The sequence below is a fragment of the Neofelis nebulosa genome, chromosome 13 (genome assembly GCF_028018385.1).
Source record: "Neofelis nebulosa isolate mNeoNeb1 chromosome 13, mNeoNeb1.pri, whole genome shotgun sequence".
Taxonomy (NCBI): domain Eukaryota; kingdom Metazoa; phylum Chordata; class Mammalia; order Carnivora; family Felidae; genus Neofelis; species Neofelis nebulosa.
In genome coordinates, this window is record NC_080794.1 from 3,330,712 (window position 1) to 3,353,010 (window position 22,299).

The following is a 22,299-nucleotide window of genomic DNA, read 5'->3' on the forward strand; positions in this document are numbered from 1 at the left end:
CCATTACAGGCCAAGCTTCCCCTGCCCTGGTCATCTCAGAGCCAGGCGTCAGACAACTAGGGACAAGCCCTATACCTCAGAGCTTGCTGAAATCATTCAAACCAGCTAATCCTGAGTGAGCCCTCTTATCCCGCCTCACAGGAGGCCACAAGAAAGACCGTCAACAATGATTTCGCTCTTGCTCTCTGTCTCCTGGCTGACCCTGGTGCATCCCCGTGTGACGCCCCATCCGCATCCATGGTTTGGGGGGCTGTAGGAAACAAGCTGTCTCTTCGGTGGCAATTGTCTCCCGATCTGTTGGCCTCATCATCCCTGACTAATAACGAAACCTACATTTTAAAACATCATCCGTATCAGCTCCCTGCCTTCATTTGCTCGCTGTAAAGTGAGTTCCTCGAACAGGAGCCGTATGGTGGAAGACACTACCATGGTGAATAATCGGGATTGTGTTCCACGTGGAAGCACGGCAGGAAAATAAGACAAATTTAAATCTAGAATAGATGTCGAGAATACGTATACATCTAGAACGAATCCCTTTTTCCTCACAGGCAGAAGGGGTAAAAAATAAAACCTGCCTCTAGGTCAGCTAGGTGCCCGTGGGGTAAGGTGTTGTCCTCAATTTTCTTTCCGCTGGGAAGTAGCTGGGGAAACCCAAAAGCTCAGTTCAGTTTTAGAGCCCATGGGACCCCTGTCCCTCCTGCTTTCATGGCCACTTGATTCAGGAACCCACCGCACAAGCGCTGGATTGGCTGAGCAAAGAGATGTGCGGACATCCCTCTTGTCCACCTGAGTATTTAGGGACCCTCTGCAGGGGGGGGACTTTTATAACCCATCACCTTGAAAAATCAAATTCAGAATTCAGTTTTTAGCTGTGTCTCCCCCGTGGCTAACCACAGGTAAGGGATTCTTTGAAGACGACCAAAGAAATGACTTCGTCTTCAAAGACATCTGTATTAGTTATCTATTGCTGTGTAACAAATTACCCAAAACTCAGTGGCCTAAAGCAACAAATATTTATTACCTCGTAGCTTTCTTGTGGGTCATGAATCCAAGTGACTCAGCTAAGAGTGTCTGGCTCAAGGTTTTTCGTGATATTTCAGTCAGGCTGTGGGCTCGAGCTCTGCTTTCATCGAAAGACTCACTTGGGTTGGCGGGAGGAGTCTGTATCCAAGCTCACTCCTGTGGTTGTCGACAGGGCCTGGTCCCTGAACACATGGGACTCTCCACAGGGTTGCCTCATGATATGTCACTCGGCTCCTTCCAGGTGAGCCATCCAAGAGAGGAAGAGATTGCACCCAAAATGGAAGCCACGATGTTTTTATAACCTCATCTTAGAAGTGGCATTCCAGGGGCGCCTGGGTGGCGCAGTCGGTTGAGCGTCCGACTTCAGCCAGGTCACGATCTCGCGGTCCATGAGTTCGAGCCCCGCGTCAGGCTCTGGGCTGATGGCTCGGAGCCTGGAGCCTGTTTCCGATTCTGTGTCTCCCTCTCTCTCTGCCCCTCCCCCGTTCATGCTCTGTCTCTCTCTGTCCCAAAAATAAATAAAAAAAAACAAACAAACAAACAAAAAAAGAAGTGGCATTCCATCACCTTTGCCATATTCCATTCATTAGAAATGAGTCAACAAATCCAGCCCACACTCAAGGGGAGGGGATCATACAAGGTATGAATATCAGAAGATGAGGATCAGTGAGGCCACCCTGGAGGCAGCCGACCGCACACTATGCATTGGGTTGAGTTCAAAACCTTGAGCTTTTTGATTTCTTTCATTAAGCTTTCAAGTGATTAGAAATAACCAGTCTATCTCACATTCTGGTATTCTTTTTTTTTTTTTTTAATTTTTATTTATTTATTTTGAGAGAGAGGCGGAGAGCAAGGGAGAGAGAGAATCCCAAGCAGGTTCCATCTTGCCAGCGCAGAGCCCAATGTGGGGTTCGGTCCTACGAACCGTGAGATCATGAACTGAGCTGAAATCCAGAGTCGGACACTTAACTGACTGAGCCAGCCAGGCACCCCATAACATTCTAATATCCTTTCTGTCCTTCATATTGGTCTACAGCAGGAAGCTTGCCTTCAGTGGCTTTTCATTTCAGATGAACATCGACAAGAATGGAAGAAAATGCTCCACCAGGGCATCCCGTGAACTGCTTCACCTTCTGATGTCAACTGGACCCTTACGTCACCAATCCTAGATGCCCATTTTCTCAGCACTCTATCACCTACAGCCATTTCTGATACTAACTGTAGCACTAGTTAGGGTTTTGTTTTTTTTTTTTTAACAGAACAACAACAAAAAAACCCAGCATAAATGTTAGCTACTGTAAACAAATGGGAAATTAAAGTTATTTATTAGCTTTGAGAATTTCTGGGAGTGCCAGAGAACCATAACTGGCCAAGAAAAATGCCCCAATGTGGCACAGGACTGATTTCGCAGAGAACAACTACCACGAGCTCCCACCATTCAGCTAATTTGATGACGCATACTACCATGCCGGCCAAGGACCGTCTGTTTGCTCCAGCAGACAATGAACTTCCCCTGCTCGCATCGTGCATGGCCATCTCCCAGACTTACCTGGCAGGAAGTTTGGCAAATACAGCTTGCCTTCCAGCCTCTGTAGTACAGAGCAAAGTTGGAATAGATATTGAGTACAGCGATTTGCCGTATCTGTAGCAATGGGCAGAGAAACTAGACTAGTGGCTAGCCTATAAGTAAGCCCTGAATAAATTCTTACATTTTATGTTTTTATTTTATTTTAGGGAAGCAGAGAGACCACAAGCAGAGAAGGGAACCAGAGGGAGAAAGAGGCAGAGAGAGACAGAGAGAGAATCTTAAGCAGGCTCCATGGCCAGTGCACGGCCTGATGAGGGGCTCGATCCCACCACCCTGAGATCACGACCTGAGCCAAAATCGAGATCAGATCACGACCTGAGCCAAGGGTTGGATGCTCAAAGGACTGAGTCACCCAGGGACCGCTAACATTTTTTGTATACCGTTTTTCCTACTTCACTGACCTGACCCATTTTAATGCTACATCCTTCCTCATATCACTGAAGGCTTTAAGGCAAAAGATGCATTTGTCTGTAAAAACAAAAACTATATATATATATATATATATATATATATATATATATCAGACAGAACATGAGCAGGAGAGGAGCAGAGAGCGAGGGAGACACAGAATCAGAAGCAGGCTCCAGGTTCCGAGCTGTCAGCACAGAGCCCAATGCGGGGCTCGAACTCACAAGCTGAGAGATCATGACCTGAGCCCAAGTCAGATGCTTAACCGACTGAATCACACAGGCGCCCCTAAACAAAAAAACTATATAAAGATGCAGACAGAAAAGAAGGAAGTTGCCTCTATAGTGCGCTTGTTAGGGGCTGTGTCTCACACTGCAGTTTTTCACAAATGCCGTCTCTTGTGGCTATGAAAATTCTTAAAGACATATCTTACCCAAGGAACCAAAAAAGGAATAAAATAAGCCTTTCTGGGACGGCTCCTTGTCCAACTCTTCCCCTACAGGGTTAATTTTTTTTTTTCTTTTGGCGCTCTCACCTGGCTGTCATTGAGACATGCCCAAGGTCACTGTGAATAATGAAATATTTAAATCTACTCAGCCCCAGAATAATTTTCTGTACGTGACCTCACAGGGTATTCAGCAGCTCGGCTCTGGTTAAGTAAAGATTATGCCTAAGCCTTAATTCAGTTTCTGATCACTAAATGTGAACACAGAGGGAACAGGAAATACGTTCCTACCACATATATACTGCAAGGAGCGGGTCTTGGGAATGACCCCACAGAACTGGGCATCAGTGGTCCAGGCACATTTCTTACCTGTACCAAGCTATTGCATAGCCAGGAACAGGTAGGGTGTTGTGAAGTGTCGATCTTCTGAGTCCTTGGGGCTGAGTCCTTGGACTTTGGGGCACCCTGACCTCCAGAATTAGCTGCCCCCAGCCAGGAGAAGCCTCATCAGCTTTTTTTAAAATGTTTATTTTTGAGAGAGAGAGAGAGAGAGAGAGAGAGCAAGCAGGGGCGAGGCAGAGAAAGAGGGAGACAGAATGCCAAGTGGACCCACGCGGTCAGCGCCGAGCCTGACGCAGGGCTCGAACTCGCAAACTGTGAGATCGTGACCTGAGCGGAAACCAAGAGGCAGGCGGTTAACTGACTGAGCCACCCAGGCGCCCCTGTGGAAAGTGGTTTCTATGGCACATAATGTGGAGGAGGGTGGGAGACACTGTCATGGGCACCTGCTGGTGTCCTTCCCTGATGAATCTTCCCATAGAGTATATGCAGTCTCACACCTCACATGCTTTGAGGGTGTCAGAGAGAGATCTGGTGCGGAGAGTGAGCTTGGGAAAGCCACGTGAGAGAGAAGCGCTCTGTATCACCACATTAAAGACATTCATTTGGCCAGAGATTAATTAACCCCGAGAAAACATTTTCTTTTATGATTGCTGAGACCTTTTGTGACATACACACCAGTGAAGGAAATCTATTCTCTCATTATTTCTCCCTAAAATGTGCCAGAACGCTACTCTGCCACTAATTACCTGTAGGGCCACGGACAAGTTATTGAATGGACGGGGCTTCTGCTTCTTTGCAAGCTATCGGACCATATGACGTCAACGGTTATTTCTAGTTCTAAAATTCCACGGATCCGCACGAAAGCTAAAAACGTTGTCCATGTGCTAAAACCGGGGAGAAGAATGGTTTTATGTTTTATGTGTAGTTATTTTTTGAGAGAGAGCAAGCAGGGGAGGGGCAGAGAGACGGGGGGACAGAGGATCTGAAGCAGGCTCTGTGCAGACAGCAGAGAGCCCGATGCGGGGCTCGAGCTCACGAACCGCCAGAAAATGCCCTGAGTCAGACGCTCAACTGACGGAACCCCCCAGGCGCCCCAAGAATGGTTTATTTTTTTTTAATGGCACAAGGGCCTTCAATTAAATTTATTATTTTGAATTGGAACAAATGATATCCCAGGAGGAAATAGTGGCTTTCTGCTTACCCCAAGTGAAGTAATCATTATAAAAAGCATTAATATTTTCCTGTAATTTCCTTCTCGAACGCTTGCAAGAAATTACGGATTCATTGTAATCATCCAACATCGTGTTTATCACATTATTCATTTCGTATTTAGCATCGAAATTAAGCGAATGCATTCTCACAGGTAAATGCGTTTGTTTTACACTGTGTATGACATACTGTGGCATTAGCATTGTAAAACATAAATAGCAATGACGTTAGTGTTCATTTTCTTGAGCTCGGAAAGGAGGTAGAGAAAACCAAAGGGGATTTCGATGCACGGCCTCATCTGTGCCGGAAGCCAGACCACCTGCAAGACTGGGAGCCTTCGATACTGAGAAGCTGAAGGCTGGGTTTGACAAGATTGGCAAAGGCTCCTGAACTTGCGGGGAGAAAGCATTAACAGGTGTAAGCCAGACCCTCCGTCCCCCTTGGCTAATGTGAAAGTACCCCTGCCTGAGAGACCACTCTTCCACACTCTACAGCTGGAGAGTTCTGACTCACATGGCGTTTCGCAGACTCCTGATGCACCTGCTCACTAGTATGAGGACATCTGCTTCCAGACCCTCCCCAGAGCCACAGTGCTCGGTGATCATGGTGGGGATCGGGGGCGCTCATTTCTTTTCCCAACCATCGTTCTTGGGCAACTGATCACATACCAGCAAGATGAGTAAGACAAGACTCCACTGGAGAATCTCATTAGCGAGTCAAATGGGAAACTGGTGTGGGGGTGGGGCGGGGGCTAAAAACGTAAACTGGGACAAAAATGCAACAGTGCCACAGGTCCAGGTTCAGCCATCAGGCCATCGTCGCCTAGAAAAATCTAGAGTTGGCAAACGTTTTCAGCTATAAAGTTGTGAAGGCCGGTGGCCACAAGGGCCGGGTTTGTAGGTCATTAGTTTCCATCCACAGCCGACTCGTCTCTGTTCCTGGAGCAGAAAGAAGGCTGACTGGGGAGGGGGTTGAGCGGGCACGTCATTTATTGCCAAGGCATCAAGTCGTAACAATACCGCAGAAGGCCGTGGGACGGGGGCAGCCGCCACACTGCTCCGTGTGTCTTTGGCAGTGTGTGGATCCGAGGTCATGAATTAGGGGAGGTCGTCGGGTTTACACCCAGCCTTGGAGTGGCTCACGGTTCAGGCGGCTGCGCATTCTGAAGATCGATCCGAGTAAATCTGAAAAACGCCTGTAAGAGAAAACACAAACCCAGCCATATCCGCCCCCGGCCGGGGTTGGGACGGTCCCTGGGAAATCTCCCGGTCCAACATCGGAGGTCATTTGAGATGCCCCGCCCCCAACCTCATGCAAATCCATCAGTCCCCGGACCAGGGAGAGAGGCTCACGTGATCACGTAACTGGGACCAGTTACACATGGTGGCGTGTAACCTCACTTCCTCTGAGAAGGGAGGAAAGGAGAAGAGATACATGGAGTATGAAAGAAACCTGCTTGGCATTGGACACAAAGAAGACAATTTTCCTTTCAGTTCCCAGTTCCCTTGTTGGCTGCTGTCGGTGGCGTTGCTGTTGTTTTTCTGATTCAGCTACATTGCAAGTGTCACCTCGGAGGTTTAATCCTCGAAGCATAAAAAATCTGATGAGGCACCGCAGACAGAGGCAACCTTCCTGCAGAAGGGAGAGAAGGGGTGTTGGTGGCACCCTGGATCCCCGGTCCCCGGTGGTGGTGGAGGGGGACGGAGCATTGGGTGCATCATGACCCGCCTGTCCCCTACCAGATGCAATCTGTGGTCAAGAGCGTTAGCGCAACGGTGAGATGGAACTCCTTGCTCAGGATAGCATTTTAACAAAACGGAAAGAGTTTGTACAGCATTTTGTTCTTGCCTAAGCATGCTTAGATCTAGAGTCGTCAACAGGAGCCCAGTTCGGAGAGCCAGAAAGAAAAGGCATTTTATCGAGAGGGAAACTGAGCTACTGACCTTTCTCAGGGATGCTCTTAGTAATCTGTGGAGTCAGGGCTAGGATGCCAAGGCCACGGCCGTTTTCCTACAACTCACAGAAAGAACCACAGGGTCTTAGCCCCCTCCTGCAGGAAGAGAGTAATCCCAAAAGTGTCTTGCCTTCAATGTGGCACCGCAGCTGTAAGACCATTTTGCTTCTCCCGTGTGGCCCTCTCCACAGGGTGGAGTAGGGTTTGGAACAGCCACTATGGAAAACAGTATGGCAGTTCCTCAAAAAGTGACGACAGCGTTACTGTCTGACCCGGCAATGCCTCTTCTGGCTGTATGCACAAAGGATGGAAAGCAGGGACCTGAACGCATATGCCCACATCCATGTTCACAGCAATATTATTTACAACAAAAAAAGGTGGAAGCCAGGGGGCGCCTTGGTGGCTCAGTGGGTTGGGCGTCCGACTTCGGCTCGGGTCATGATCTCCTGGTCTGTGGGTTCGAGCCCCTCGTCGGGCTCTGTGCTGACATCTCAGAGCCTGGAGCTGCTTTGGATTCTGTGTCTCCGTCTCTCGCTGCCCCTCCCCTGCTCAGACTCGGTCTCTTTCTCTCTCTCAGAAATAAATAGACATTAAAAAAAATAAAAAGGAAGGAAATTCTGACGCAGGCTACAACATGGATGAACTCCGAAGACGTGCTAAGTGAAATTAGCCAGTCACGAGAGGGCCAATACTGTGATTCCACTTACAAGAGGTACTTAGAGGAGTCATATTCATGGAGACAGGAAGTAGGGTGGTGGCAGCCGGGGGCTTGAAGTCAAGGAGGAATGGGGAGTTAGTGTTTAACGGGGACAGAGTCGAAGTCGCGGAAGATGAAAAGTTCTGGAGGTGGGTGAGGATGATGTTCACAGAGCAGTGTATGTGTGCCTCATGCCGCTGAGCTATGCACTTAAAAATGATTAAAATGGTAGATGGTGGGAGCCCCTGGGTGGCTCAGTCAGTTAGGTGCTGACTTTGGCCCAGGTCATGATCTCACAGTTCAGGATTTCGAGCCCTGCATCAGGCTCCCTGTTGTCAGTACGGAGCCCGCTTTGGATCCTCTGTCTCCTTCTCTCTGTGGCCCTCCCCTGCTCACTCTCTCAAAAATAAATAAATATTAAAAAATTACATAAAGAACTTTTAATGTTTATTTATTTTTGACAAGTGGGGGAGGGGCAGAGAGAGAGAGGGTGACACAGAATCCGAAGCAGGCTCCAGGCTCTGAGCTGTCAGCACAGAGCCTGACGCGGGGCTTGAACTCACGAACCATGAGGTCGTGACCTGAGCTGAAGTCGGATGCTTAACCAACCGAGCCATCCAGACGCCCCATTCAATGATGACTTATGGAGCAATTCCTCTGTTTCAAGTTTTCCAACCAGCAAGCCGAGTAGACAAAAAGGCTCTGAGGCAGGCATTCGCATTGTGAGTGTTTTCCATATGTTCACGGATTCTGAAGCTTTTCTGTTGGGTCCGTTCAGTGTCAACATTTTATTCCCCTTCGTGGATGTAACATAATTTATTTAATAATCTCTTTTTTAGGGATAGCCACGTTGTTCTTTTTTTTTTTTTTTTTCTTGGCACAAAGAATATAGCAGAAAAATTCTTATTTATAAATCCTTGGTCACATCCGTTTTTCACTACTGTTTACTTAGTGCCTATCAGAATGTCTGGCAGATGGTCAGAGCTCCATACACATTTGTTGAATGAGTAAATAAAATCGATGACTATGATCTTAGGATAATATAAAAGTGGTTAACTTACATAGTATCTTGAAGCCTAACTGTTGTAAAAGCTTTACAGATATTAATTCACTGAATCCTCCCCACCGCCCTTTGAAAGAGATACCTATCAGAATACCTATCATATGAGTAAGGAAACAGAGGCACAGAGTGATTGAGTAACTCACACAAGGTCGCAGAGCTAATATGTCCAAGGACACCTGCCTTTAGAGCCTGTGATCTTAACTACTCTGCAATGGATCGAACATTTATCAGGCTGTGAGTTTTGTGGTATGTTTCCAGACTGTACTCACCATGTGACATAAATTTGGGGGAAAACAGTGTTTTCGTTCACATAAAGGGTCAGCTGGCAGCTGAGAGGGCTCTGCCTCAGTCGTATGGGGACCGAGGCTCCTTCGATCCCATGGTTCTGTGTCTCCAAGGGCCTTTGCTTCCTGTACTGGATCCTTTGCACGTACCTCCTGCTTAGGAAAAGACAGTTAGGAGGCCGGGCCAGGGCTGGGACTCACATGTATCTTTTCAATCCCCTTGCATGCTTGAGCTCGGACCGTTGCCAATGGAAACCGAAATATAGATTAGTGGTGAGGCCAGGACATGGGAAGAATCTTAAAAAGAACTTGGTCATCTGGGCCATGGTCTGCCCTTCTGATCGCCAATGATTTATTTCTCTTCTCTTTTCTTTTCCACGTGGAACAAACTTAATCTTTCTGTGGGGAACAACTCAAAGACCCACCCAGTCACCGGAGATTAGGATGAGCCCTCCTCCTATGCAGAACCCTGTGTGGCTGCTCATGACCCCAGAAACCTGTGAATTCAAAAGACAAGTTGTCTTCCCCTCCTCACATCCAATAGCTAATTGTGGACCAGGGACAGGATAACACAATAAAACTCCCATTCAACAGAGGGGAGAACACGGACACACAGAACAGCCACCTGCTCGTAGCAATTTTGAAACCCCTGCAGGTGGGCGTTATAAAGTCACCCTACCCTGAGGTCAGGGGAGTTTCCTCAATTACACCAGGTTATGTTCATTGGAAGGAACCCATTGGTGCATTTTTCTCCATGGCAACATCTAAAATTGGTATTCATGAGTTGGCCTCACCAGAGTTGTTGTAAGATACTGTGTATTGATAGAAAATTTGAGGTGTAGTAAGGCCAACGGATCAGGAGACCACGGCCATTGAAAAGAGAGTTTGTTGCTCACAGATCTCAGGAGGAGGGGACACACTAAGCCATGGGGGGACACATAGGAAAGCACCAGGATCAGCCGGGAGGCAGGGGGAGTGAGAGGAGACATGGCCGAGAGCCTTTACTGTGGTTTCCACCAGAAGAAATGGGGGAGGCAGGGCAAGCAGGCTCAGGATTGGCCAGCTGGAATAGTTTCAGGAGACTGGGTGTGTGGGCCATTTCCAGTTGTCTGGGACCTGGCCCTGGGCGATTAGGGCGGGGGCATAGTGTCCCCAAGAGTTAAAACCTGACAGAGGAGGTGGCTGGAGGCATGGGCTCTGGACTGGTTAGCTCGCATTCGAAAGGCAGCCTTCTGAGTTGTTTACTGTGTCCAGCAATCAGCTAACCCTGGGTGGGGCAATCCTTGCTGGGTTGGCATCACAGCACAGAAACTAGAAGACGCGGTTAGGATAGGAGACCGCCCAACTGTGACAGGGCAAATGTCAAGATTCAAGAGTTGTTTTGGTCTCAAATGAAAGACCTTTATGGTCTAGTCTTCTGGTTTCTATCGTAGGACACTTTCCTCAAATCTTTAGTGGCTGCTTGCTCTCTTTTTCCAGACAGTTCCATGGACCAGCAGCCCCACTGAGGGCCTTTCCTCGAAGAGCCCTCCAGTCTACCTTTTCTCTGTGCCTCCTCTACTCTCAAGCTCATGACTACCCAGATGTAATTTTTATTTTTATTTTTTAATGTCTATTTACTTCTGAGAGAGACAGAGCACACGCAGGGGAGGGGCAGAGAGAGAGAGGGAGACACAGAATTCGGAGCAGGCTCCATGCTGTCAGCACAGAGCCCGACACAGGGCTTGATCTCATGAACTGTGAGATCTGATGCTTAACTGACTGAGCCACCCGGGCACCCCACCCGGATGTGATTTGGGGTGATTGGATCATTGCCACCATCCAAATCTCTGTTTCACTGGGAAGACTGACTGGAACTTTCCAGTCTTACCTCTTATTGTTTGGGGTCCAGAAATATCAACTCTTCCACCTTTCAGGTTTTTGAAAACAAAATTTAATGTTTATTTTTGAGAGAGACAGAGAGAGAGTGGAAGAAGGGAAGAGAGAGAGGAATACACAGAATCCAAAGCAGGCTCAGGCTCTGAGTTGTCAACACAGAGCCCAATGTGGGGCTTGAGCTCATGAACCGCGAGATCATGACCTGAGCCGAAGTCAGACTTTTAACTGACTGAGCCACCCAGGTGCCCTTCTACCTTTCAGTTTTTACTTGTAGACGTTTCTCATGTCTTCTATCTCTGCTGGAAAACCAAGTGATTGTTGCTGGAGGTCAGCTCTTTCCTATAATACTTTATAAAAATTATCCAACTTAATTAATTAATTAATTAATTAATTTTTAATGTAATTTATTGTCAAATTGGCTTTCATACAACACCCAGTGCTCATCCCAACAAGTGCCTTCTTCAATGCCCATCACCCACTTTCCCCTCTCCCACACCCCCCATCCACCCTAAGTTTGTTCTCTGTATTTAAGAGTCTCTTATGGTTTGCCTCCCCGCCTCTCTGTAACTTATTTTTTCTCCTTCCCTTACCCCTTGGTCTTCTGTTAAGTTTCTCAAGATCCACACATGAGTGAAAACATACGGATCTGTCTTTCGTTGACTGACTTATTTCACTTAGCATAATACCCTCCAGTTCCATCCACGTTGCTGCAAATGGCCAGATTTCATTCTTTCTCATTGCCAAGTAGTATTCCATTGTACATATAAACCACATCTTCTTTATCCATTCCTCAGCTGATGGACATTTGGGCTCTTTCCATAATTTGGCTATTGTTGAAAGTGCTGCTATAAACATTGGGGTATATGTGCCCCTATGCATCAGCAATCCTGTATCCCTTGGGTCAATTCCTAGCAGTCCTATTGCTGGGTCATAGGACAGATCTATTTTTAATTTTTTGAGGAACCTCCACACTGTTTTGCATAGTGGCTGCACCTGCATTTCCACCAACAGTGCAAGAGGGCTCCCATTTCTCCACATCCTCGCCAGCATCTATAGTCTCTTGATTTGTTCATTTTAGCCACTCTGACCGGTGTGAGGTGATATGTCAGTGTGGCTTTGACTTGTATTTCCCTGATGAGGAGTGACATTGAGCATCGTTTCATGTGTCTGTTGACCATCCGGATGTCTCCTTTGGAAAAGTGTTTATTCATGCCTTCTGCCCATTTCTTCACTGGATTAAAATTATCCAACTTCAGATTTAGCAGGTTACTTGAACTCCTGCCATCACTTTTTCTGGAACTGAGAGCTCAGGAGGCCTGAGGTCTCCCTTCCAAGACATTCCAGGCCACAGACTCACTAAATATTGGCCATGTCTTACCACGGCCTACCACATCGATCTTCTTCTCAACCTGTCACTCAACCTCTAAGTCATTGTCACGTATTTAAGTTTTTCATTATAGCACCTGACTTTGAGGATTTAAAAGAAAATCCCTGACAGCAGTGCTTATTAGTTTACGTAATAATAAACCTCCATCCTCAGTGTTTTAACACAGAAGCATTTTATTCCTTGTCCACGAAGAACAAAACGGTGCAAGGGTAATGAGATGGAGCTTGTTCTCCTCAGGGATTTTCTCTCTTGTGGCTTCCTAGGGTCTGGGGGTTTTCTGTTGGGTCCTCTGCTTCTGGTAAGCAGACAAGGGAGAGAGAGGGGATGGGGTCACAGGTCTGATGTCTACAAGTAGGCCTAGAAGTTGGTGAGCCTCACTTCTGGCCACATCCCTTTGACCAAAATTTAGTGGCATGGCCACACCTCTCTTCAAGGAAGGCTGAGAAATGGACAGTAGCTCTAAGCCCAGAAGAAAGGAAAACGGGTTTGGTCAACAGCTGGCCAGTCTCCATCCCCAGCTACCAGTATATTCCATGTGAATGCAACGCAGGGACCGTGACTCCCATACAGGGGGTTCATGCTTCCCGCAAATCATTACCAGCAGTAAGTACTATTTAAAGTAAAATCTTGTGGACTAAAGTGGTGTTGCAAACGTCTGCATTTGCATTTACTTTGATTTCTTTATGAGGGTGGACATTTTTCATCTGTTTACTGGTCAATTTTATGTCTTCATTTACGAGTTGCCTGTCTCTGTTCTTTTGTTTCTTTTTTCATTAGGGAATTCTTTTATTATTTATAAGCAGGTTTTATATAATAAAGATATTAAACTTTGTCTTAAGAGATAATTCAATTTTTTTTTCCACTTTGCCCTTTTTTTCACTTAAATATTTAATTCTTTTGGAATTTATTTTGGCATAGGATATGAAGTAAGGAATCTAATTTTTTCCCCACATGCTTAGCTTCCTCTCTCCAAAATCCTAGCATCATTTATTGAATCATCCATCTTTCCCTCAAAAGACTAATTGCTAACGATGTGCCCTTCATCAGTGAGAACTGGGTGGCATAAATAGGTTGATTCAGCCAGCCTCCGATGCTGAAATACTGCTCTGAAAACAGTCCCCAGGAGCCCCGGTGGTCATTGTCATTCTGGATTTCAAAATATAAGGTATTGTTGTATAGCACCTGCAATTCTATTAAGAAGTGATGTCCATTCCATGCTAACCAACCTGGATCCACTGGAGTGGGGGCCCCAGGATACGCCCAGCACCTGTGGTCTCGGTTCTGATCCATTCTCCTGGAGTCAGTCTTCAACCTGAGGTCAACAAGCTCAGACCCATAACCCAGGGTCCCCCCAAATCACCAGTGCTGCCCTGTTCTGTGCCTATTTTCTCATCAAAACCTTGGATCCCTTTGGTGATAATTCTAGTTTCCCGACCCCTCCCCCCATCTGTGACTCTTCTGATTTAACACGTCTGCAGGGGGTTCCCAGCGTGGCCAGATGGCTCTCCCACTCAGCTCTCCCGGACCCCCCGAAGGAAATCAGAGACATTTTGCCACTGCTGAGTTCTCCCTGTGCCCTATTATTAAAACTTCCATGTCACAGGAACATAACACTTCAGAGCTGTAAGGGCTCTATGAGGACTAGGAAGTCTTGTCCTTTCATTTGCCAAATGAGGGGTCTCAGGTGACTGTGTCCAGAGTCCCAGCTAGTTAGTGGTGGGGCCAGGATTCAAACCTGGAACTCTTGCCTCTTAATTCAGCATTCTTTCTGCGTCTGTCATCTTCTGTATCCAGAATTGTCTTTTTAGCACAAGAACCCAGCTGATCTAGAAGGAGATGCTCTGTAGACATCTGGATGCCACCGTTATGACCAAATGCTCCTACCGCATCAGAATTGCCCATACTACAAAGGAGGCAATGCGCGTTAGAGTAATAATCAATAAATGTGTCTAAAAAAGGAACGGACGGTAGGCAATGCTGGGCTCCTCCAGTGTCATTACATTACAGATCTTTTGGCTCAAGGAGAGACGGTTGGAAAGGAAGGACCAAAATTCAATGCCTATGAAATATAAATGAGGTGATTTATAAATTCGTCACATGCCATCCATTTTGAATATCGTTAACACTTTAACTCTGCCGTACAAATAAATGCACCAGCTCAACAATTTATGAACAAAAATCTGATTAGCTCTTCTCCCCCCATATTCAGAATATTATGTGAAACGCCTTTAGGGCATTTTTCTGGGAGTGCCAGCAAGAAGGTGCAGCATTTGCTTTCCTGCTCCGAGGAATATGTAACCCCAGGCTTGTTCCCAGTGTGGGTTAAGAGAGTCAGTTGGGGCCAGTCGCTGGTGGTCATCCCCCCGGGTAGCCGCAGATGGGGGTGCCGAGCAAGCCGACATCACTGAACATTATTCCGTGTAGCTGCGTATCTCTACACTGGGTGAGTCTCTACCTCTTCTGTTACTGTTTTTACTTTGAGCTTCCTTGTTTACAAATATCGTGATTGCATTTTCCAAATCTCCACTCAGGGTGTATAAGAGCTCCCTGGGTTTCCTATGACTGGTAACGACTAGGACTGTTAGAAGTTGTAATGACCCATATGGAGGGTGATCTTTAGGTAGACAAGAAAGTGCAAGAAGATATTTGGGGTAAAGGACAACATCCAAGAGGCCTTTCCTGGTAATCGACAAGAAACAACATCCAAGGGACAGAATTTAATTCAGTGGGAAGGGATCATCTTTCAAGGCCCAGAGACTCTCTTTCCAAAGAAAAGCCAAAAAGCATTGCCAAAATGTTATCATTTAGTCAAAAAGGTATAAAATGAAAAATCTAGCCATTCTGCCCCCCCCCTTTTCTACTGACTTTGTGATTGTCGCACAGTATTTTCTGTAAATCAGACGTCTTAATTAGAAGAGTGTTTCTAAAACATATTCTTATGTGGCAGTTACAGCCAGCCCAGAAATTATAGATGTAATTGTCTCCCATTTTTAAGCCTGGAAGTTTTTGGACTCGCTCATAAAAACAGCAATAAAGTAACAGTCAGTGACCTACAGATACCGTAAGCCCAAAGAATAAATAAGTTGGCTAAAAGAATCTGAAAGCCTCTGTTCTGGAAGCTGGGCAGGAAATTGCAGTCAAATCTATGAGGTTACAGGTCTCCCTTTTCCCAACCACGCTGAACAAGCAGCATTTGGGTCTGAAATGGTCCGCTCAAGGCTCCCTGATCCCAGACAACATCAGAAGCAAAATGAGAAGAACAATTTGCAGGGAAGGAAATGTTATAACAATAGGACTCCGTTTCCATGAGGTCCTACTTCTTTATAATTCCTGGACATGGGGAGCAAGACTGATTTGTTTGTATGACCTGTCCCCAGGGAGCATCCTTCTTATGGAAGGTTGGGGAGCCAAATTAACCGGCCTTCAGTAGGACCTGGATGGTTCCCAGGGCAGGAATTTAAAAAAAAAAAAAAAAAAAAAAAAGCAAGGACCAGAGGGGAGAAATTCACCACTTCCTTAAGTCTCCAAGGCTACTATATATTACATAGTACGTATGTATACGTATGCATACATACATAGTACGTATGTAGTTACAGCGTTTATGCACCTTTAGGTGAAATGTACCATAAATAACAGCTTCAAGATTCTAAATTTAGAGGTGATTAATCATTTTATAAAGGATCCTCACTCTTTAATACGCATAATTATAGGCTTTGTTTAAACAGTGATATTCCTTAGTGCATTTAAAACCAGGACCTATTTAGGGGAGCCTGGGTGGCTCCCTCCGTTAAGCCTCTGACTTCAGCTCAGGTCACGATCTCACGGTTTGTGAGTTTGAGCCCCACGTCAGGCTCTGTGCTGACAGCTCAGAGCCTGGAGGCTGCTTCGGATTCTGTCTCTGTCCCTCTGCCCCTCCCCTACTCGCTCTCTGTCTCTTTCTCAAATATAAAACATAAGAAAAAAAACTGAAAAAAAAACCCAGTACCTGTTTATATTTATATATGACTTTTCAAGAGTACACCTATTACATATAATTTTTCTCAGTACATAAGCTCCAGTGTGTGTATGGATTTCACAGGCACGCCTAATTACGTTTCAGCAAAATCAATTCCGTAATTTACAGCCAAATAAATGTATTACCCAACACAATAATTTTTGGTGATAATATGTAGGGATTCGCACAAGTGAGCTTAATTCTCTGCCATCCCTCCCTTTGAAAGATCAGTAATGAGATAAATGAGATATTAAGTAGAACCTAATAGAGATATTGAGTTAGACTTCCTCCTTTGTGTCTCTAATACACGTACACGGGGCCGCTAATGAAGCCACAACTTTCGCCCTGCGTCGAACCATAAGAAACACCTGCCATCTGAGTCAACCTTACTCACAGGCAGCGTCTCCAATGTGAGATTCCCAACAGACTCTCCATCCCTAAACCATCCCCATTAACCCCCTCTTAATTTAGTTCGTCACCCTGTAGCAAGCTTGGTCCTAAGGGCGTAAGATTGGAGCAAGGCCCAGCTTTGCAGAGACACGAAGGGTGGCCCGGTGAAGTGAACAGCCTGGGCATCCGGGCAGGGGACCCCGAGAGCAATAAATGTGCCAGCATGTAGGGGAGAAGAAGGGGAGCCAAAGGAAGGAGGTAAAAAAGAATTCTATCAAACCCTGGTTGGGGAGCAGTTCCAGGACCCGGGGGTGGCCGTCATAATGGTAGGACCCTCGAGATGGGCCTTCTGTCTCAGGGATTTCGTGTGGGAACGCGAGGGATGTTCTGGCATTCTTCTACTCGTATATTCTGTGGGCGGTGCAGGTAGAAACATACTGAAAGTTCAAGCAGATCGAGTTAGCAGTATTTCTCTTTACCAGCGGGGCATTTGGGGTAGGAGAGAGGGGGCATGAAGCCACGTTTTTAACGCAGCTGGATTCAAATAAATAGGATGGGGATTTAGCCTTTGGGGCATTTAGACGACCCTCGACGTGTGTGATGATTTTCCCCGGTAGCCGACATCAGACGTGACCACCGGGGTCATAATTTCTTCCGCCTCCCTCCTTTCCTCTCCTGTGAATGTTTCTACCGAGACTCTTGGGCAACTTCTTTCAGAACTTTCTCTATTCGCTGACAGTATGCGTTAGTGAAAAGCCTGTATTCTTTTTTTTTTTTTTTTCAATTTCTTTAAAAACTTTTTTTGGGGATGTTTAATGATATTAGACGAGCGGGGGAGAGGCAGAGAGAGAGGGAGACACAGAATCCAAAGGAGGCTCCGGGTTCTGAGCTGTCAGTGCAGAGCCCAACACGGGGCTCGAACTCACGAACCATGGGAGCGTGACCTGAGCTGAAGTCAGGTGCCTAACTGACTGAGCCACCCAAGCGCCCCAAAAGCCTGTATTCCTTAACCCTTTTCAGAAGCGCTGTCTTTACAACTTCCTCACGAGGCACACAAGCTGTTATATCAGCTCATGGTTGTTCTGCCCCCTCTCATTCCCGGCACGGATTTCTCTTGCGGGGAAACCTGTGCAGAATCAATCCCCAACTCACAGCGGGCAGTTCAGGGTTCTTTATGTCTTCTGTTCCTGGTAGAATTGATTTTTCTGACGCTTGATTATTCCAATCGGCAGTATAGCCTTCGCTCACCGGGGCTGGTGGCTTTCTTTTTTGAAATGTGGCACACGTATGCAGTCTTCTCATCGGTTTGTGTCGCCAGGGAGTTGAACTTGGTGGCACTGCCTCATGCCGCCCGGGCTCGGGACGGCCAACAGCCCTGGGAGGTCAGCCCTGCTCCGTGGTGGCATGGCCGGCCTTGACCTTACGGCGCCTCTCCCTCCCGACTCTGAGATGAACGAGGCCTGGGCACACCGGGCGCTGGTCTCTTGTGTTCTCTGCCCCACAACTGGTCACAAGGACCCAACGTCACGTTGAGTGTCTCTAAGGCACCACTGAGAGAAATACAGACAAATACCTCTGCCTTTCCACTCTCTTTCTTCAAGTATCTGCCCAGTTCTGGTCCCCCAGTGCCTTGCGACTTTTGTGTGCCTCCAGGGACCGTCTCTCTACTCTGTCACCATTATAGAGCATATAGAGCGTATAGAGCATGCGACACTTGTGTTCGTGGACTGTTTATGTTATCAGTAAGGCTTCTGGTCAACAGCAACAGAGCTGCGTGTTTTCACTGGTTTCGATTCTTGTTGGCTGGCGGGAAGGGATGGGGTGCCCCAGCTCTGGGCTTGGCTGGGGGGAGGGGAAGGGAGATGTCCGGGAGCCTGGGCTGGAGACAGAGTCACCTCAAGAATCTCATCAAGTTCTCTCCCTTCTCCCCAGCAAGTCCTGCTCTCCTGACAGGTGCCTCTAGGTCTTTGGATGCTTCCCATCCACCTCCTTCCCGAGTCCTGAGTGGTGGGGGTGGGGACGGGGCTCTTGTCCATAGGTTCTGGGTCTCTAGGGATGTTAGGAGCTGCCCAGAGACCACGTCCTGGCCAGACCCAGCCGGTGGGGTGATGTGTTGACCCCAATCCCGGTGCAGGTTTACAACTCTGCAGAGGTACAATGCCTATCTCCCCCGCCCCCCACCCCAAAAGAGCACAAGATGGGGTCAGGCTGCCTCTGGAGTCGGGTGGGGTCAGAGATACCAGGCAGCCTGGGAAGGGGATATAAAGGCTAAAATAAAAAGGTTGTCAAGTAAAAAAAAAGAAAGTAGCTAAGTTTTAAGGGAGTCAAACATTACTCGTGGGTTTTTGACTGCACGGGGGCTCGGTCACCATTACTTTGCCTCACCCCCATGGTGCTTAAGGCTCAACTGTAATTATGAAAGAAAATGGGGAAAAGGAAAGACAAAAAGATCAGGGAAGTGGACGGTGCTACAGGAAGATGTCCTTTGCAGAGACTGACAGGTGTCCTTACCTTTGTCCCTGGAGTGGGATGAAGTTTGGGATCGTGACAATTCCCTTAGCTCTCTCCTTTGACGTCATTACATTATGGGCAGGAGATGGGGTCCGGCTGGTGTGTGTGGGGAAGGGTCCCCATCAACAACTCCACGCTGACTCGTGGTCACTTAGCTTCCTTCCGCCTAAAGGGATCACACACAGAAGGGGGGCGGGCAGAACCGACAGCTGGGTGCCTTCCGGTCTTTGCCACGAGTTACCAGCCGGAGATCTTTATGTGAAGTGTAAGGGACTTTGACACCGCTTTCCAGGAAGACAGCCACAGGGTTAGTGAGCCTAAGGGGGATAGTATCTGCATACTGCCGGCCTCTTGGGGCCAGCCGAGTCCTGCGGATAATCCGGTGAGGTCGGGATCCTATAGTTGACTAAGCCTGGGCTCAGGGAGGCTGAATTTCTTTCCAAGTTCTCGTAGTTAATAAGGGCCGGGGCCTGGGTTCAAGCTAGGCAAGTTTGCATCTGGGTGATCATTTCCCCTCCTGCATTTGTTATTAAAGTAGCGGGATTTGATTCAGAAACTCATCATGAGAGAGGCGGCTGGACCGTGCACAGCTACCCAAGAACCGGAGAGAGAAGAAAAGCCCCGGGTTGTGGGAGGGGCCAGGAGAGTGGAGAGTGCTCACTTTGGCGGGGCTGGTGGCCCAGTCAAGAAGCTCAAGCAGGGGACCTGCCCGCTGGGCACAAAGCTGTCTTCAGGAAAATCCTGGCACACTCAGGTCTTCTGAGCCCTGCCTCACTTAACTGTGTGGGTGTAAGTCGCTCTCACTCTGACCTCAGTGGGTTAAGCTGGGCTGGACATTTAAACATAACCAAGCAGGAGCACCTGGGGGGCTCAGTCGATTAAGCGTCTGACTCTTGGTTTCAGCTCAGGTCACGATCTCGCAGTTTGTGAGTTCAAGCCCTGCATTGAACTCTGCACTGACAGTGTGGAGCCTGCTTCAGATTCTCTGTCTGTCTCTCTCTCTCTCTCTCTCTTTTTCTCTCTCTCTCCCTGCCTCTCTCCTGCTCATGTTCTCTCTCTCTCTCAAAAAAGAAATAAATAAATATAAAAAATAAACACAAACAAGCGAACAAAGAAACAAAACAAAACAAAACAAAACAAAAAAGCCAAGATAAAAGAAAAAGAAAGAAGCAAACACATTTCTCATCTAGGCGGCCTTTTCTCTTATATTATGGTGCAGTCACCATCAACTAAAAGCTAACAGACACAGTCAGTTGAAATCTTGGAAATAAAGCATGGTGTGATATTAAAGATGTGTTTGTGTTACTTACATTGTAAATCTTGTTTATGCCTTTCAGAAACTATGGGGAAGATTGAAAAGGGAAGAATTCACGGAAAACAATGAGACGTGTTTTACCAGATATTTGGCTTTTTATTGTCTTTGGAACATCAATTCCTCGGCCAGTGGAAAGGAGTGATGGAGGAAAGATTTTTCTATGATCGTCAGCAGAAAAATCAGTTTCTCCTCGGGCCTGCTAAGTTTTTATTGAACAAATATGTAAAGTGCTTTATCTTGAGGGTGTGCCAACTTACGAGCCTGCCTGGGGTGTCCACATGCCTGTCTGGCCCTCGTTTCGACAGGGATTGGAGCCAGCCCCGCAAATCTGGCTGGGAAGACAGAGGGAAGGTCAGAAAAGGTCAGCGTAGGGCCAGGCTGGGGGCCGGGCACCAGCCAAACCTGTTCCAGGAGGGTCCGGATGCCAAACTGGAGCTGCACTGCTTCCTTCCTGTCACTTTTCCAGGATAGCATGGGGTGTTCACAGGTAGCCGTGTCCTGGGGGGAGGCAGAGCGGGGCTCATCTAATCAGGTTCTTTGTGAAGCCAAGTCCACGGTGCTGTGCCTCCTCCCCAGCAAAGGAGGGAGACAGGACACAGAAGGGACTGGGATAGCACAAGAGGAGCTTGACCTTTCCTTAGCCAGGTGAGTATGTGGTATAAGGCAGCAGGTGGGGAGGAGATGGGGCCCAGAGGGAAGGGTGGAGAGAGGAGGCAGGAATGGGCCATCCGTGCCCCCCCACAGAGAGTGTGAGGGCTCTTTGAGCCTTGCAGCTGCTGCCGAACGTCACTGGCTGGGTCCCCTCTCCAGTGCCCACAAGACAGACAGCACTCATCTCCCACCCCTGCCGCTCAGGTAAGCCGTCCCAGCCTGAGGTGGCACCTGCCAGCCCCGTAAGGGACCCTCGTCCTTTTCCCAGTGCTTCCTTCCTGAACGAACTCTACAGGTGAGAGACCCAGCAGACGGTGGGGAGGAGGAAGGGAGAGCCGACGGTCCTCCCCCGATCCAGACCCCCCGCAGAAGTGTGGCTGCGGGCAGGAGGGGAAGGGGGGGGACTCAGGCAGTTTGACAGACTGGCCACCCATGTGGTATAGGGTCTGTCCCTGGAGGGCAGTGCCCTGTCTAGGTGGGCTTAGAGGTAAGGCCGTGAGGGCTGGAGTGCCATAGTGGCAAACACACACCCACACACCAATGGGCAGATGGGAGAACCACAGGGGACAATGATGGGGGGGGGGAGGGGACAGCAGACACGCCAAACCCAAGCACATGTGGGTAAAAATCAGCAGGGGCCTAGGGTGGCCAGTTGAAGGCCCTGCATTCCAAAATAACCTCTCCGCCGGGATTTTGCGCCTGAATTGTTTCTTAAACCCCAGAGCCCAGGCCCCACGGTATCTGGATTCATCCTCAAGGCCTCAAGCCTTTCAACTTTGGTCAATGATGGAAAGGTCTACTCCCTAGTATTAACAATAGCAGCTAATAATTGTTGCCTGACGACCTTTCAGTCTCATGCCAGCCACAGGAGCCAGGCATCGTTCTCCTCTTCAGTTTCCTGACGAAGAAACGGTGGCCCAGAAAGTGTGGCAGACGGGTAACTCACTGTCCACCAAACTGTGTCCCCCTCCTCCCCTTCTGGAGTAGACTTCTCGGCTACTGCTGAGCAGCGGCTTCCCGGCCAGGGAAGACATTTCTCAAATGTGCTTTCTCCACGCACTCTCCCCATCTGCTCACCGGACCCTGACCAATCTCAGGCCCGAGAGGACGGCAGGGCGGCCACACAGAAGGAGCCGGGGGCCCCAGATCGGGGGCTGGGG

At 47.9% G+C, this 22,299-nt stretch overlaps 1 long non-coding RNA gene across 1 annotated transcript; it reads right to left on the bottom strand.

The window, feature by feature from the left end:
* Nucleotides 1-5,986: 5,986 nt before the first annotated feature.
* LOC131492350 (uncharacterized) lies at nucleotides 5,987-6,744 on the bottom strand. Its single transcript, XR_009252023.1, has 2 exons — nucleotides 6,450-6,744; nucleotides 5,987-6,199 (listed from the first exon to the last, which is right to left on the bottom strand). It is a non-coding gene; the product is annotated as an uncharacterized LOC131492350 (long non-coding RNA).
* Nucleotides 6,745-22,299: the final 15,555 nt, after the last annotated feature.